Consider the following 17716-nt stretch of genomic DNA (forward strand, 5'->3'; position numbering starts at 1 on the left):
GTCCTTGGCACCGTCTACATCATTTGGCCCCACATTCCCCCGCCTTTGAATCCCAGAGAGATTCTGTGCTGAGGGGCAAGTCAGCTAGCACTCTCTGGACACAGCGGCTGCACGTGAATCAGCTCGAGCACGTGGTCTGTCAAGCACGCCCCGCTCTGCTTCGCTGCTCTGCTAGGCTAACAGGAGGGGAATCCGAGGTCCTGTTTCGCGCCACCGATTTGCAGGCGTAGGGCAGGTGAGCCTTTCTGACCCCTTCCCACGCCATCTCTACGGGACCTGGGTCCATCTTCCCTAGACAGGTGACTTCACCTCTCCAAGACTAGTCAGAGCAAATGCTGGTGACAGCACTGCTGACAGCTGTGAGGGCTGGATGAGATAAGGTTTATAAAGCACTCGACACAATACACAAGTGTACCTCCAGTACTAGTGGAACACAGGGTTAGTCTGAGCACGTGTGGGAGATCACATTTGCGTGACGTGGTCCAGTCTGCTTGTGATGGGCAGTGTGCACCCTGATGCGGGTGAAGGCCCAGCTGTTCCAGAAGGGTCACATGGCAGATGGACCCATCAACCCATCTCCTGGCCCCAGGCGCACCCTAGTCTAAGGCCCGCCTGCGTTGGGAGAAGGGCTGGGAGGCCAGCAAGCGGTGCCGCCCGGGGGCTAACCAGGGACCATGTGCATAGGACTACGCGTAAGACTTATTTCTGAACACACAAAGTATGGGAGTCCTCAAGCTGTGTTTATATGTGTGTGTGTGTTTTCAGGAGGTTTTGGAAAATATGACAATCTCAATCCATTAGATTTGGACTACTACACCATGGGGAAAACCACACAGAGGCAGTTACTAGGATTTATATGTTTTCCTTTACACACAAAGCCAGAAAAACAACGAACTGCACAGAGAGAACTGAATTCTGGTCCTGGCCCCGCCACAGACAGCTAGCTACCCCCCAGGCACATCCTTTAAATCTCAGTAAGCCTCTGTTTTCTCTTCTGTGAAATTAGTGGATTAGACCACAGAATCTTTAAAACCTCCTCCACTGGTAACATTTCGAGATTGTAAAAAAAATGCCTGACATGTATGTGGAAGCTTAGGATGCCGGGCAGCGTCGGCGGTGCTGTGTGACCAGCAGCTCCTCCCCTCTGAGGAGCTGCCATAGCCATGAATGCGACCGGGAGCCACGTTCTCCTTTAATCACGTGGTGACTGAAGACCAGCAGAGGACATCCCAGAAGCTGTGTGAAGCATCGCAGGGGTGCGAAGGAGCCCTCAGGCACAGTCTTAAGGGCACAGCTCGATTTCTTCTGGCTCCTTAGTCTCCTTTCCTAAATACAGAAATCCTTTGTAAGTTTTCAGCTTCCTTGGACATTTTTTTTAGTGATTAAAATAGTGGATTAGATTTTAAATTGTATTTCCAGCTCTCCTCTAATGCATATTCTTCTGTTTCTACGTCTGTCTCTCCAGATACCAATGGGAAATATTTTCGTCTTATATGAGGCCTGAAATTCTAAGTCAAAGTAAAGCAAGGGAACATGATTTCTTTGGCTAAACCATTAAATCAGAACAGGTAGAAGCTTAATTTTCTCTTAGAGGAGCATCTTATATTTCTCTGATGTCTGAAAGTAGACTTTCCACTTGTAGGAAAGTATCAAATTCTAGAAGAGTAATTTTCACATAAACGTTCTCTCTACCACTGTTCCTTGTGTTTTGTAGGAAACCCCACCTCAGCTGCCTCCAGGTCCTGAGGGCTCAGAACCTGAACTTAAAGCAGGAACCCTTTCCCAGCCTTTTCGGCCTCAGAGACTCGCTTCGAGTTCTCACCACACTGCTTGTGGGTTTTGACCCACAACTGATGTCAGTGTCCCCAGTTTGGACCTGGGTAACCCAGATTTGACCCAGGGAAAAAGCAGAGGGGTGGATTCCGCCGGGGTAGGCACATGAGTGTTTCCTACACACTCTTCTCGGTCTTGATTTGTTACTTCTCAGGAGGGCTGCCAGACGGAGAACCAGGAGGTAAAAAGGGGGGGTGTGGTAGGGCTCCAACACCAGTGACTGAAGACAAATTAGCCAGTGCACAAAGCCTGGGAGCGCACAGAGCATCGGCAGGACCCTTTCACACATTTAATGAATAAAATGGATTCATTTTCCTCATCTGAAGTATATCCTGTACCTTATTTAAAACAGTTGCCTATTGACTCAAAATTCTTAGTATCAGCGCGTGCCGCCTTCTAGCCTGACACAGCTTCAGTAGCAATTGAATGTACATAACATAGTCTTGTCAGTGAAAGGGCAGGACAGATCTGTGGGATTTGAGAAGGCGAGGAAGAACAATAATGCAGACACCTCAGAGTCTAAGCTGCTTTTTAAGCCACATGCAGCTCAGGGGACAATGGTGGCGCGGCCGTCAGTACCAGGCACCAGGGCCAGTGCGGCAGGTAAAACGGCCGTGGATTTTGGTTTAATGATGGAAAAATCACAAATGTGAGAGCTCCTTTCGAGAAAATGGTAGGAAAAAGGAATCTAAAAAGCACCTGCTTGGGAAATTCTTCAGGCAGGTCCCTGGAAAACAGTCAACCCTGTGAGCGCCTCAAGGTCGTTCCTCCAGCCCCAGTGTCAGCAGTGGCCCGGAGGTGACGTGTGTTATTCTGACCTGGGCCTTCACGGGAAGGCACACCGCCTATGTCACTGACAGGGACACCACCACCCCCCCCAAATGCCCGGGGAAACCTACGGTGAACACTCAGAGCAGTCGGCTGTGGTTTCCTATTTAGTTGGGTTTATTTACTTTTTTTCCAAACTTAAGCTCCTATAAGATGAAAAGGCAGCACTCATCCAAGCGTTCTTGTTAATTGCTCAGGAAAACAAACAAGCAAGCAAACAGAAGTCTACAGAACGTCAGCTCTTACGGGGACCGTGGGCGAATCCTCAACCGCCTCCCCCCGTGCGAGGGAGCGGGCGCTCCCAGCCGGGCCCATGTGACGGGCCGCTGGGGCCCAGCCACCTCCCCGCTGCGCCAAGGACCCAGGAGTCCCAACCTGTGTTTTAACTCATTAAAATGTTATGACTTGACTGAACTTTTAAAAAGTGGTAAGGCAAGAAGGGCACTGTTTCCTGCTGCCCCGTGTCCTGAGGAGGTCCAGGGAGGGCACGTGTGAGAGCCGGGGTGAAGCCAAGGCCTCCCAGGCCTCCAGCCACTGCGCTGCGTTTGTGCAGGAGGTGAGCGGACACTTCCATGCAGTTTCCAGCACCGCTTCAGGTGCACTGCTGTGACACCTGCGACTCAGCCAGAAACAAAGCAGAAAGCGAGATGCAGATGACTGTCCCTTCACAGGCTCCTGCCTTACTGGTCTCGAGCGGAACTAGGACACGTTCCCGGGGAAATACAGCCACGTCACGGCTTCCTCCATTCAACTCTTCTTCCTCAACGACGGCAGAGCAGACCTGGACGTTCACCTCCACCCTGAAGCTCATGAAGGGGAAGGAGAGGTCCTGGCACCACCGTGGAGGCAGCCCACCTGCTGTTAAACTACTTCTCAGCCTTTACTCAGGGTGTACTTCTCTTAAAGTCCACGTCCGCGGGCTGTGCCGCCCCAAGCCTGCTAAAGCCATCGCAGACCGACAGTGGCCTTTTACGCCCCGGCTTGCCTAACACAACACCTGAATGATACTCCTTTTGTCACCAGCATTACTAACTCGTGCGTGGCCGCAAGTCCACAAACCTGGGGCTGGAGACTCGATTCCACAAGAACAGACTCGTTTTCAGAAGAAAGACGCTGGAAGAGGTGGTTTACCCACAAGTAAAATACACCCATATGCCCCGCCTTTCTTAGGAGCAGATACTAAGAAGACTTTAGGAGGGAAGGAACAAAGTGCTCTATAAAGAGTGGGCAAGAAAGATCAAAGACGTGCTTTGACCAAGGACCATACAGAATACAACGCCGCACCCGAGCTCGGGCAGAAGGAAGCGTCACAGAACAAGCCCCACTCTTGTCTGCTGATCAGCAGCCACCAGCTGGCTCCCCATTCTCTCTCTGTGAGGCCTCTGCCGGGAGAGGCATCCAATTACCGATTTACCTTCTGCCCTCAGACCTGGCCTTCTGAAAGGAGCTTTTGTTGTCCCTGCCTGGGCTGGTGCAGTAGCTAATTGAGATGAAAGGCACGAGGAGCTTCTTTTAGGACCAAAGCCATTATGTTATGTCCGTCTTACCAACTGGTCAAAGAGGAATGTTCTTATTGATTTTTCCCCTAAATACACATACATATTGTTTGGGACCCATCGGGAGTGATTAGTTCTGAAAGCAGTGCATTCTGCCGGCTGGGGCACGTCGCAGTGATTGGCCATTATTCCCCTTTGCTTCAGGAGTGGAAAGTCAACAGCGCCCGGACAACACCGCTCTGTCTGCGCCTTTTACAGGGGGGCAACAGGCACGAGACGTGGGATGGTGACACTGAGGGCTGTTGTTCTTTCTTCAATTAAGGGAAACATCCACCTTGAGGTCATTAACAGGAAAAGGGCTTCAAACGCAAACAGAAAGTATAGAGGCATTAAAAGAAAAGCATTTTGTAACAAAGGATGAAAAGATTAGGAGCTGAACATTCACAGGCGTGCTGGGGGCACATCTGCGGCAGACTGAGCGGGAATGAGAAGAGGTCTCACCGTTGGTGGCACGGGGCCAGCCATCGGGGACTGCGAGCCGGGTGGGGGGAACATGGACACACAGCTTCCTGTGGCCCAGGTGGGAGGGCGTCGGGTGGAGGAGAAGGCTGTGTGAGAGCGGGATGAGACGCAGGGGAGCCCGAGAAGCAGGGAGGCTAGCTGGAGGCCGCAGCCTGAGCGGTGGGCACTGCCGAGGGCCGGGAGTGTCCTCAGGCAGAAAGCGAGGATGCCTTTCACCAGCTCTGGGAGGGAGGGGGGCCTGTGGTGGGCTGCACTTCCCCAGTGCTCTGCTGCCTGCTACTCTGAGTAAGTCCCCTCCACGCGATCAGGAACAAAATTCAAACCCCTTTCCGGTGGTCATTTCACGCCTTTCTGACTGGCCCCAAGCACATCATCTTTACCTTGTGCTACTGTTACAGCTGTGCACGTGGAAGGGTAACTGTGAAAGGGGCTCTAACTGTCACCCGTATCTTTCCTCCTTTGCCTTTTTAATAAGAGACCCTGTCTCCCACCTTCCTCCCCCTCCATAGGATCCTAGAAGGCGCAGCCAGGGTGAACCCGGGATGGCTTCTGGAAGGAAGGAGAGCAATCAGACACGGTCAGTATGCACTAGGCCTCGCTTCCTCCCACCACGGGGGCCTGGGCCTGCTGCCGGGGCCCGGCACGCCTCTGTAGACCAGAGAAGGCAGCCTGCAGGAGGTGAGGCAACGAGACAGAAAGGACCTAGGTCTCTGGATGACCTCAGGAACAGAGCTACCTACAGCCCCTGGACCCCCACCCGCCTCTAGATGGAGACTTCCGTTCCCTGGGAGCCATGGTGTCAGCCCAGCCAGTGCCACAGCAGACACGGTGGTCATTGAAGCAAGACCCCTTCCACCTTGGACACAAGATTCTAAGACGGCAAACTTGCTTTTGACCAGAAAACATGGCACAGTAAAGGAAGTTCCCCACCCAGCCTGTGATTGCTGAGTATTCTCCCAGAGTCACACGTCTGTGACTTTGTCTTCCACTTTAATGTATTTGGGAGGAGAGTCAGGGAGTCCTCTGGCGTTACGTCTTCTGCCATAGATTTCAAAGGAGGAAGGCAAGGGTTAAGCTGCCCTGCTTAAGTTCAGGTGCCCCTCAGTTGGCCACAGGGCACTGAGATTAAACATTACATCTGCGCGTGTTCTGATGAGACTGGCATTGGAATCAGAGGACTCTGTAAAGTAGACAGTCCTCCCTGACGTGGGGGGACATCATCCAGTGCATCCAGGGCCCGAACAGAACACAAAGTGGAAGAGGAGGAATCTGCCCTTTTTCCTTCCTCATCTCTCATCCCCTCCTCTCCTGCCCTCGGGCTGGGAGTTACACCATCAACTCCCGGGTCTCAGGCCTCGGGGCTCAGACTGAACTGCCCCACAGCTCTCCCGGGGCCCCGGCCCGCAGGCGGCAGGGCAGCCTGCACAAGTGACGAGCCACTTCCTCAGAGTGCAGCTCTGTCTCCCTCCCTCCCTCTCTCTGTGTACACACACATACACACACACAACCAATAGGATATTTGCTCTTGTGTGTGTGTGTATTTCTATTGGCTCTGTTTCTCTGAAGAACCCTAATATTGTTAACATACTTAAAGCACAGAAAGTAGGCATTTTTATAAGCAAATCAGTTGAATAATTTTGCCTCATGAAAATCCTTGACCCGTTAAAGAAAGATAACGGTTCTTTTATTGATGTCTCCTCATTCTTATTCCACTTTCTCAGAAGTCAGTGAAGTGCAAGGACAGTTACTGTTACTCTGCAAATGAGAGAATAGAAATCTCCCGGGACGTTCTTCTAGCAGAAAAAGAAAAACAGTATTGAATGGACAGGGAAGAAATAAAACTAGTGGTAAAAACTTAAAAAAAAAAAAAGAAGAAGAAGAAGAAGAAGTAGGACCTGCATGTTTACAAGGGAGCTGCCAGATGGGCCCGTGGAGGCCGGGTGGGAGAGGCTGCCGGTGCTCAGCGGAGGTCAGCAGCTCTGGGGACGGACGCTCCGCCCCGGGACTCATGGGAGGGCCACCCGACACTCGTCCGGGGGCTTCTCGTGAGAGGCAGCAGGGCCCACTGTCAGGGAAACAGCAATCTGCTGACTCCCACATTCCCAACGTGCTTCTAACCTGGCAGGTGCCTTCTGGAACCTTCGGGTTTGAACTCATTTAGCAAATTACCCCTGATTCTGTCTTATAAGCATCTTTCCAGAGCTCATCTGCTTTCCATCACACGTGAAATCATGGCTCCAAACCACCTGTACCTTCCCATCTCCCTGTCTTCCCTTAAGCATTAGGCGTTCTGGAACTTAACCCTCTCATCCTCATTGCTTCTCACTGCCCTGGAGTGTCCTAGCTCCATCGGACTTTTTGTTTTGTTTTTTCTTTATTTACCGCAATGTAGCTACTTTCAAACACAAATGATAGTGGTAGCTTCCAAACCACTGAGAACTTCTCCACAAAAGAGAGTGTCATTAAAGCTCAATGCCAAGTATTTTTCTAAAATAAACATTTATGGAATCTCCTGTCTTCCCCATTTCCACCAACCTTAAAATTCTATCAGGAACGAAGATCAGGTTTGTCTGACGTTATCTTTCCCACCAACGTCCGTAACAGTGAGGGCTCCACCGGTCTCCGCGTGGTTTCTCTGTTGCTTGCTTGTCTCTGGTTACAGGCAGCAAATGCAGTTCCCAGCGGGGCATAAAATAAAAGGGATTCACTTTAAACTCTCTCCAAATCCACCGTGTCTACAGGAGCGGACACACAATCCGTGCTTCCGAGGGCTTGTCTCAGTGTTCTTTCTGAGATGCCCACTCTAACCTCAGTGGACTGAAAACCAGGCCCTGAATCACAGACAACATACTCACAGCAAGTCAGCATCTACCCCACGGAGGCCTCTTGTCATCCCCCAGCGCTGCTGGCTCTCCCCCACTGGGGCTGCTACACCTTCTACTTACAATCCATTCAACCAGCACTTGAGCTGGACCGAGCCCTGGGGCGGAGGCTACTCTGCAGATGAGCGCACACACCCCGTCTCACAGCCTGCCCTGCCACGTCTCAGAGCTGGAGGAGGTCTCGGAGGTGATCTAACTGAGCCCTTCCGTCTGACTGGTGAGGAAACTGAGGCCCGAGGCCACACAGCTAGTAAACAGCAGGCGGGGTACTAGTGCGAGCGCTGGAGACCTGCAGCAGAGAGGGGGGCGCTGCTGCTGGGCAGGGCCCTGGCCCGCCCGCCTGCTCTGCGTGTGACCAGGCATGCCCGTGCCTGAGAGACTGTGACAGAGGGAGGCGAGCCAACTGGCTGCAAAATTTCCTTCCTTCTGTGAAATTCTGCTCTAGGTAGAGACAAAGTTAAAAGTTTCACCTCATACAGACAGTGAAATGATGGAGAAAACGTTTAAATCAACTCAAACTGAGCTTGCTTCTAATAATTCAACCAGGTACACCCAGTAAGCATACTGTTTCTAACACAGATTAATCCTTCATTTTCCCACTTACAATGTCTCTGAAAGAGAATGTTCTCATATTCCTTAGGCATTTGGAGCTATTCTGGAAATATCGTTTTTCTATGAAACCTTACAAATAGAGAGAACATGGCACCGTTCATGTAGTTAATCTTCTAAATAAACCGGAACTCGCTGCATGTGATTTTCTTTGTGACTAAGCTATGGTCATCTTCCCTTGGTGTTTATATTAGACACTCTGGATGCCCACGTGATGAAGTGTCCTATAAATAGTGCTTTCTTGACAAGGGCTCACTTCTTCAAGCATAAACCTTCCGGACACTGTGCCTGCACTGTGGCTTGTGCACAGAGTGATCAGTGCGCAAGCATCTTTTCTAAACAATATCACGTCATGGAGATGACACTGCACTGCAAAGAGTCACACTTCAGTGCCCTGGGGGACGGATGAAAAGGAAGAGAACGCTGCCCTAGGGCCCATAAAGAATGACTTGTCGTGCTTCTGTGGACTTAAAAGGCTAGTCTCCAGGAGCGTTTCCCCCTTTTCCTATGATATTTGTTTTAATTTGTCTAAGATTGGAAAGAACTACATCAAACAGGAAGAATATTTCCTGTGTGTTATGAAAACATGGTAGGTGATCCGCCAGGTCCTCCCTCTGAAAAGCCCTCCCATGTATGAGCATCACCAGGGAACAGCTGTCGCTCAAGGCCGCCCCCTGAGTAGTGTCCCTACAGCGCTCCCTCCCACATCCCACGTGGTGGAGGAGGCACGGGCTCGCCCCCGGCCGCCTCTCCTCTTGCCCCGCCAGCTTCCATCTCAGTGGAGCGGCGGGTACGCGTCTCCTCTGCGGAGTTCTTGGAACCCTTCCCCATGCCCCACTGGGGGGCCACCGGGGGAAGACACATAACCTTCTGCTCTTCACAAGTGCTCAGCCAGGATGTGGTGTGCCAAGCACCCCAGTCTTCAGGAGCAGTTTCTTTAGAGCCCAGTTCTTGTCTTGGGGTCACAGAGTACAACCCCCAAAGGGCTAAGAACTCAAGGTAAATCTTCAACTCATGTAAAACGTATTCCAGAACTGGTGTTCTAGCTTCTGTAGGCTGGACGGTTTGTGGGGTAAGGAGTGTCGAAGGCCAGGGCTCTCACATCTTGGTCTGGGGGAGGGCATGGTTCTGGCCGCCCTGCAGCATTCTCTAGAACGTTCCACTACACTCGCTAGAATGTGGGGCTGCTTAGTACCTTTGACCTTGGCTTTTGAACTTTAAGAGAAATTCCTAGTCATCAAGAAAAGTCTTACTCAAAAGCATCACTCTTTAAGGATGAGGAGACGGCAAGGGAGGGAGACACAATGGCTGTCTGCACTTAAGCAGGTCATAGTCTAAAATGGGGGTCAAGGTGTAGACCAACAGGTAACGTGGGGCCGTCACTGTAAGAGCACTGAACCACGTGTCCTGGCAGGAGGCGTCTTAAGACTGAAATACACACTGGGGAGTTGCCCACACCAAGAGAGGCTGCACAGCCGTGAGGCTAGCCCATCACCAAGCAGAGGAGCGCAGGGAGAAAAAAGGAGGGGGCCCGACCCTGAGCCCTCAACAGTCGGCACTCCTGGGGCGCCTGCGTCCCAGCTGCCGTGTCACAAGCTGATGAATACATTCCGTATGTCAAATTAAACACCACCTCTCAACATTTTAGACACCAGTCACCCATCCTCAGATTTCCCAGGGACTTAATGTGGATTCTTGGCAAGATCCCTGGAGAACAGGGTGAGGTGGCACTCTCCTAGTGGGGTCCTGCCACCAGCTAGAAGTTGGTCCCAGACACTGGCTGCAGCTTCAAGCTGCTAGTTCACACAGCTGAGCTCTCTGCGCTATGATGATGCTGTTCCCCAGGGGCTGACATATCAAAGCAACTGGTCTAACATTAAATGAGGGAAGGTCCCCACCATGCATGTGGGCTAGGAAATACAGTGCAGTAAAATGTTTTTCATTCAGAACAATTTTTCCTGAGTCAATATTTCAGAAATAAACTGAAATATCTTTGTCTAGTTTCTGAATTTCCAGAAATCTGAATTCTGAGCAGAATTTCTAAAAAACATGCCCAGTACACCATCCGAGAGCCCAAAACCTGGCAGGTGCATGGCCGCCTCTCATCTCTGCATTTGACCAGCCCTCAGACATGACCACCAGCTCCAAATTCCCCTTGGAAACAGGGGTCTGGGCTGGGTGGGTCATGTTACAGCTGTCATGCTAAGAAATCTTGAATTTCACACTCCTTATCGTATACTTCTCATGATGAAGTAACACCCCATGTACCACCAGACACTCTTTAGCAAGTCCTAATGATCAAAACATTTATGTAAGCTTCTGACAACTAAACAGATCCAAAATATGGTAATATGCTCATATCCTAGTTGTGTGACAGAACTAAAAACAGAACTGCCAGATGACCCAGCCATTCCACTCCTGAGCATATAGGTCTGAAGAAAATACCAACACTGATTCAGAAAGAAAACATGCACCCCAGCGAGCGTGGCAGCACCACTTACAATTGCCCAGATGTGGCAGAAACCTAAGCGTCCATCAACAGATGAGGACAAAGAAGAAATGGCATATATATATACACAATGGAATACTACTTAGCCATAAAAAGGAAATATCACCATTTGCAACAGCGTGGACAGACCTAGAGAGTATTATGCTTAGTGAAATAAGACAGAGAAAGATAAATACTCTACATTATCACTTATATGTGGAATCTAAAAAAATAAAACAAACTAATGAATATAACAAAACAGACTCACAGGTATAGAGAAGACAGCAGTGGTTACCAGTGGGGAAAGGAAAGGCAGAATGGGCCAGACAGGGGTAAAGGACTGACAGACAGAAACTACTATGTACAAAATGAATAAGCTACAAGGGTGTATTGTGCAGTGCAGGGAACACAGCCACTGTGTTGTAATAACTTTAAATGGAGTATACTCTATAAAAACTTTTAATCACTATGTTGTACACCTGAGACTAATATAATATTAAGTCAATTATACTTCCATTTAAAAAAAAGAAACAGGATTTTCTTTTTAAATGAAAGACAGATTTTCTGCTTTATTTGGTGTCTTATCTGCCCCCTCACTGCCGTGATTAGACTCAGGAGAGTGCTGACGGCCACTTGCCATATGGGGCCAGTTGTGGTGAGTGAGGGGCACACCTGCCAATGGGATCCTGAGTCACAGACAGCAGAGGGACAAGAGCAAAGCAGGGAGGGCAGGGGTGTTCCGGAAGAGGGAAGCCTGCTGGGTGCTTGGCCACATCTGGTTCTCCCTCGGAGGAATGATAGCTCTTTGCAGCCGTTCCTCGGAAAAACTGAGTGAGTCAGAGAGGAAGGAGGCAGGACACCCAGGCAGCACACTTCTTAGGAAACCAAAGCCCAGCCACAGCGCCAAGTGCACTATTCCTGTTAGGCAGCAACAGCCTCCTTGCCGGGCAGCGTCCCTGTAACTCCATCTGGTGAAACCCAGGGGCAGCAGTGCTGAGGGGGACCGCAGAGCGGCCCGGCGCAAGCCCATGGATGCTCCAGGCTGACATGGGAGGCTCACGGAGCTCCACCTGAGAGTCCTCAGGTTCAAGCTGGGGCTGGCGACCCGGCGATGGATGGTTAAAGCCCTCCCGGGTTGTGAAATTCTGCCACGGTACTCTCCAGGGAACCACGCGTTCCTGGAGAACCTGAAAGAACTCCGGATTGGCTGCCCCAGGAGAATTTACAGACTTGGCCCCACAGCCTCCCCTGCACCTGCCGAGCTGCACCCTGGGCTAAGCCCGAAGAAGGGCAGGGCGGCGAGAACGGTCACTCTGCACATCCCCTAGACATGTCATCTGCTAAAGACATTCAACACTCTAAAAACTCTATGAACTTTACTATTTCTAAAAATATCATGCCAGCTTCACAGCTAAATAAAAACTCCCCTTCCAATGATGAGTCCAGTGCATTTTGCATCAGTGGCTCCACACCCTTCAGAACCTGAGTCGCTGCTCCAGCAGACTTATTGTGGTGAAGCTGTTTTCCCACGTCACTGCTCCAGTAGGACTCGTGTCTACGAAGTTTCTAATTTCCCTGGAGTGAGATGGATGCTTCAAAGTCAAAGCAGAAGGATTTCTTTTACTCTATCGTGACTTCTGAATCCTTTTCAAAGCTGGCTTTTTGACTGTGAAATCAAAGTTTGCTCTATCCAGTCTCAAATACTTTTTCTTTTTTCTATCTACCCAGTTAACTGATGCAAACTATGAGTATCATTGGAAGCCACAAGCCCCGTATTTATCTTTTCCAACACTTTCAAGTGTTATTTTTTCTATTTCTTCATCTCCCACCAATTATAAGTTGTTGTTTTTTTTTCCAAAATGGGTCTGTCCTCCAACACCACAAAAACATTCTTGACTTTATCATTATTACTCATTTCCTCCTGGTACTGATGCCTGCCAGGGACTTCCAGGGCTCCACTGCAGACATGCAGCTCTCCCGTCTGCCAGAGCGGGTGCCTTTTGGATGGCACATGGGTGGCTTCTGTCATCTGTATAATGCCACATGAAATGACTGCTAGTTTATAATATTTTGGGAATCTGAAGAGAGTTATTGCTGTTACTTAGATTAAAATTTGAAATGTCATGAAAAACACTAAAAATGAGGAAGTCAGAAGGGAAAAAAAGAAATGTGTATAGAGAAGTTCTTTTAATTTTCAAAGGATTATTTAATAATTTAGTTCCCAGCTGGTCAAGTAACCAGGATCACTGTGACTTCAAACCCATCTGAAAACAGTTGGGGGCATACATTATAAACGGAAATAAAAAAAAAAATTTATTTCCCTTCTCAGATCATTTTTGCTGTAAGATAAGGGTAGAAGAGAGAAATAGACAAACACATCATGGCGTTATACTAGCTTCAGCCTTCATCCCCAAGGCCTGACTTAACAAAAGGTGAACAAGACAATTAAAACACCACAGATGTTCTAGGAAAATCTCTCCAGTAAAGTGTGACTAGTGTGACAGCGTGTGAGCACGTGCAGTTTGGGGGTATTTCCACGCCTCTGGGTACCGTATTGCTCCCTTTAGAATCAGTCAGGTAGGGATCTGTCACCTCACACCGGGCTCCCTGGAGGGGGGCTTCCCCACAGTTAGAGAGCTATGAAACCCACTGTCGTAAACCAACGGTACATCCATACAAGGGAAGCTCTGCCCTATTACCCCAGCACTGGGATCTTTTAAGTCCAAATGCAAATTCACATTTAAAACATGGGTTTTTTTTTGTTTCACTTGAAAATTTTATTTCCCTGAATTACTTTTTCCTTAGGTGCGCTTTTTTTTTTTCGTGTGTGCAATGGATTATCAGAAAAGGCCAGCAAGATGAATGTTTTCCTAAATTTGCACTTTTTGTTTTTCTTTGTATACAACAGTTCTTTTGTTCTGAATACAAACGCTTTCATTACATCTTGTGACCTAATTGATACACTGAATTAAGATATTCTATCTATTTGTAGGCAGTTATAGGGAGGGAGTCTAAGGAACACACGTGGGTGACAGACTAGCAATTTTTCTGAAAGGAGAGCCAGAGCTAAGAGCACATTTAAGCAGAACACAAGCCATAAATGCCAATGACTGACATCTACTAACAATTAATACATGGTCACAGAAGTAAGTTAACAAAATTTTAAATGGTGGCAGTTTCTAAGCAGGGACCCCAAACTAATGACATGCGGCCATCAGTGCATCAGCTCATCCTTAGAAGGACAACGAAGGGGGTAAGAACAGGGGAGCAGAAACATCCCTGAGGCAATGGGAAGAAGAGAAAGCTATTCCTCAGCCATTAACAGATCCAGGTTCAAATAATCGCTTTGCTCCCTAAACCTTTCCACACATTTGCTGCTGAAATTTTATCAGCCGTTAGACGCTGTCCAACCCAAGGTAACAGTAGGTCCAAGACAGTCAACCGTGACAGCTGAGTGACTGAAATCACAGTCCTAGACCACCTTCCAAGTGTTCATGGATGTTCACACAGACCCATTTTCTCTGGCCATAAGGAGGCCAAGCCGCAGATTCCAGAGCCCTGGCGGGGCATCCTGCAGCTTCTCCTCGTTTCTGTGGCCGGCCCTCTAGGCCTTGCAGCAGGAAGCCCTTCCACACGAAGGCACCCACTCTCCCCCTCTGGCCGTCTTCCACGTTCAGCAACCTCTGGTTCAAACAGAGCCTCTCAGCAGAAATTGCAGAAAAGCCATTGTTTGTCCCAGACGTCATCGGCTTTCAGTTTGAATGATGTTTTAAGAACCTATTTTCCTAACAAGAAGATTGTTTTGAAATTAGCAGGCATCGGTTTAGTATTCTGTGGTCATTTTATCAGGCTGTTCTCAGAACACAAACCTTACTAGCCACAAATCCCCTTCCTGAAGTCTGGCTCCAGAGAATTCTCAACGAGTAAAGTGTGTGAGGCCAGACACTGCCTGTGCTCCACGTGCCCTCATGAAAGAGAATGTGGTCAACCCGAGCCCCATCCCATCAGGCCATACTGCCCTCCAGGCCGCGTGGAAAGCCAGACAGACGGTCCGGCAGGAAGAGCGTGGAGGGAGCTGTGTAGATGTGTCAGAAGTGGAAACGATGGTTCATTAATTCCATGGTCAACTCTCTCTCAGGTCTTAGCATTGTCACTAGAGAGGTCTGTCACCCCTTTCTTAAAACCATCTGATACTCTGTGCTAGTAACAAAGACCACTGTACTCAATTACTGTTCAGGCAACGTGACAACACTCAAATGAGCTTACCTTCTCAACTAGAGTTCGACGCCTGCACCAAACATTTACGTGTCATGTAAACACAGTTCTTTCGGGCAAATCCTATTGCCTGGGGACATCTATTTCTCAGATAGTCCTGGGTCCACCTCATCTCAGAATTATGAAACAACGAAACAACCAAGCTCCCTCCCAACCCGTGTCAGATCTCTTCGCATCCATCTTTTCTCAGTTCAACTTTGATTATTTCTGCATGCACAGCATATACCACTGTGAAGAAAATAACTTCTTTTGTAGAAGCTTAAGGTAGCTAAGTCTTTGATGTACACTGGTAAGCTATTCTAACCCTCGCCGTGGCTGCATGCACTCTCAGCTCCTTTAATATTCACTCCTCTTGGAAAGTGACCCAATTGATCTTGTGAAGATCTAAGTAAATCTCGTGTCTACTACTGGAATAAATTGATGCGCATCTTTTTAAGGATGTGTATAATACTACTAGTGCTTCTGTAACAGTAACATCTCATTTGCAGTGCCAAAGATGTGTAATTTATTTGCAACAAGAGGTTTAACATTCTGCTTGGGGAAGTGTTGCTCTTTGTTATTTCCGTTGTATAGAAAATGTCCCGTGATCTAATTCTGCACAAAACAGTGACTTGCTTGTTTGTGTGCTCTGAGCGCTGAAGGGAAATTTCATACATTACAGCAGTTATTCAGCACCTGTGAGCGATGCCGGCCATTCTTCTCAACAGGCTGGAATGAATATTGATCGGAGATGGTCTGTGGCTGTGTCCCGACGGCTCTCCTCAGGGCACAGACTGTTCTACCTCTCTGTTGAGATTTGACTGGGCCCAGAATACCCAGTGAGTCAGGCACCCTGGGAACCCTCGGGGTGAAGAGTGTGTAGGGCCTCTAAGTGTTTCTCACCACCTGCCTGTTCCCAGCCCCATCCGGGATGGCCCCTGCCACACCTTCAGGTCTTGCTCAGTAGGACCTGGTGATCGCAGTCCAACCAGAGCTTTGAAGCCGGGCAGGACTCTCCTGGCTGAGCCTCCCCGGCTGACTGATACCCCTTCGGCGGCCACACCGTCTGCAGTGGGCTCATGAGCACCTCCTGCTGCAGGAAGCAGGTGAAACGACGGCAGCCTCACCTGCACGCCCGTCCCGGCCAGCCGGCCTCCGTGGGGACACTTCTCAGAGGCGTTTACTTACCTCCTCTACTCAAAGGGAGATCAGGCCCCAGGATCACCTGGACGGGGCTCTGCTTCCTCTCTCTCTTCCTCACTCTCCAAGGCTTCTCTTCTCACTTCTGAAGGCAGGTTCAGAGACAAATAGCTTTCCTTGCTATGAACTGACTTCACAACTGAAGAAGAGGGCAGAGCACCTCCTGGGAAGCTAAGTGAAAGTGAGGGACACAGAAGGGCAACAGACCTGGGGCACCAAGGCCCAGCCTCAGGTGGGACCTGGGACGTCCTGGGCAACGGTGCTGGCCTGCTTTCATGCCCCAGATGGAAGGGCATGGAAGACTTTAAAAGACATATGTGTACTATGGGTCCAGGGTGAGAGAACACCGATGGCCGGGCCTAAGGAGCTCTCAAAACATATCCGTCAGAACGTCTTCTCCAACTGGATATGGTCCGGTTAGAAGTGGGTTACACACTGCAGATCCTGGCTTCCCTGTGCAAAGACTCAGACAAACATAAAAACCCAGCATAACACCTAGCCCAACATGCTTACTGTGATGTGATGTTTTGAAATATTAATCTGCAGCCTTATGAGTTGTTTAAAGTTGCAAAATGCATACTTTCTTTTTAAGTTGAAGACTAATTAACTACGCGATGGAAAGTGAGAACGCTGTGTCCTTCGCTGCTCCTGAAGGTAGCCCGTGGCCGTCCGCACCACCAGCCTCCCTCCTGAGTGTGCCGTGCACACCCACACGCCTCTCCCATCCTCCCGATCAGCTCCCTCCTGTTCACCTTTGAGTCATTCAGAGCCTCACACGTTCAGAAACCCAAGAAATAGAGGAAAGAGCAAAGTCTATCTGATGCTAACAATGTTGACTAACGTATCAGAGCAGGACTCTAATGACGTAAGTTACCAGACATCAGCTCAAATGATTTGGACCGCGTGTTCCTCATTAGCCCTGAGCTCACGTGAGGCAGGCCTGTGTTTCGTCCTTCTTGGCCCGCTCACCTGTCATTGGCCGGGGCCCTGCTGGGCGTCCCAACAACTCAGTGAGCAAAACTACTCGCATGAGGGAGTCGTGAAGAACCACACATGGCCCCGTCATGTGGATTAAGCTTTAACTCTTTTACCCAATTATATCTGCATTATATAGTCAAAATAAGAATCACAAACAAAGAAAACAACGTTCTATGTTTGTTCTCCACCTTAAAAAAAAAGATCTCACGCTTAATCAGTTACAACCTCTACTTCACACTAAAGCGGGCGGAGTTCCTAAAATAATGACTGACCAGAACAACCACGAAAAGTGCTTCTAATTTATTGTAATTCAGACCTGACCTCTACAGAAGCCAGTGGCAGGAGTCTGAATTGTTTGAGGTTTGGGAGAGGTGAGACTCAGAGCGACAAAGACTTGAACCTAATAGTGAGGTGGGAAGCCCCATAAAAAAAAGACCGGCAGGACCCCCAGGCAGGCCCACTGCTCTCCTGCCGGCACCACCCGGTTCCCTGGACCAGAGGCTCTAGCTCACTTTTTGCCTCTGAAAAGGCTTACCTACCCCTAAAGTTCTATTGGTTCCCTGAGCTCACTCCTGATTGGTTATTTCCTTCACTCCTGATTGGTCCATTTCCCTCACTTCTGACCT

The 17716-nt window shown here is 49.3% G+C and overlaps 1 long non-coding RNA gene across 1 annotated transcript; it reads right to left on the bottom strand.

The window, feature by feature from the left end:
- Positions 1-828: 828 nt before the first annotated feature.
- Positions 829-7840, bottom strand: LOC105104493 (uncharacterized). The gene is made up of 3 exons (XR_838578.3): positions 7535-7840; positions 7215-7331; positions 829-1326 (listed from the first exon to the last, which is right to left on the bottom strand). It is a non-coding gene; the product is annotated as an uncharacterized LOC105104493 (long non-coding RNA).
- Between the last annotated feature and the right edge of the window lie 9876 nt (positions 7841-17716).

Source organism: Camelus dromedarius, chromosome 26 (assembly GCF_036321535.1).
Source record: "Camelus dromedarius isolate mCamDro1 chromosome 26, mCamDro1.pat, whole genome shotgun sequence".
NCBI classification, from domain to species: domain Eukaryota; kingdom Metazoa; phylum Chordata; class Mammalia; order Artiodactyla; family Camelidae; genus Camelus; species Camelus dromedarius.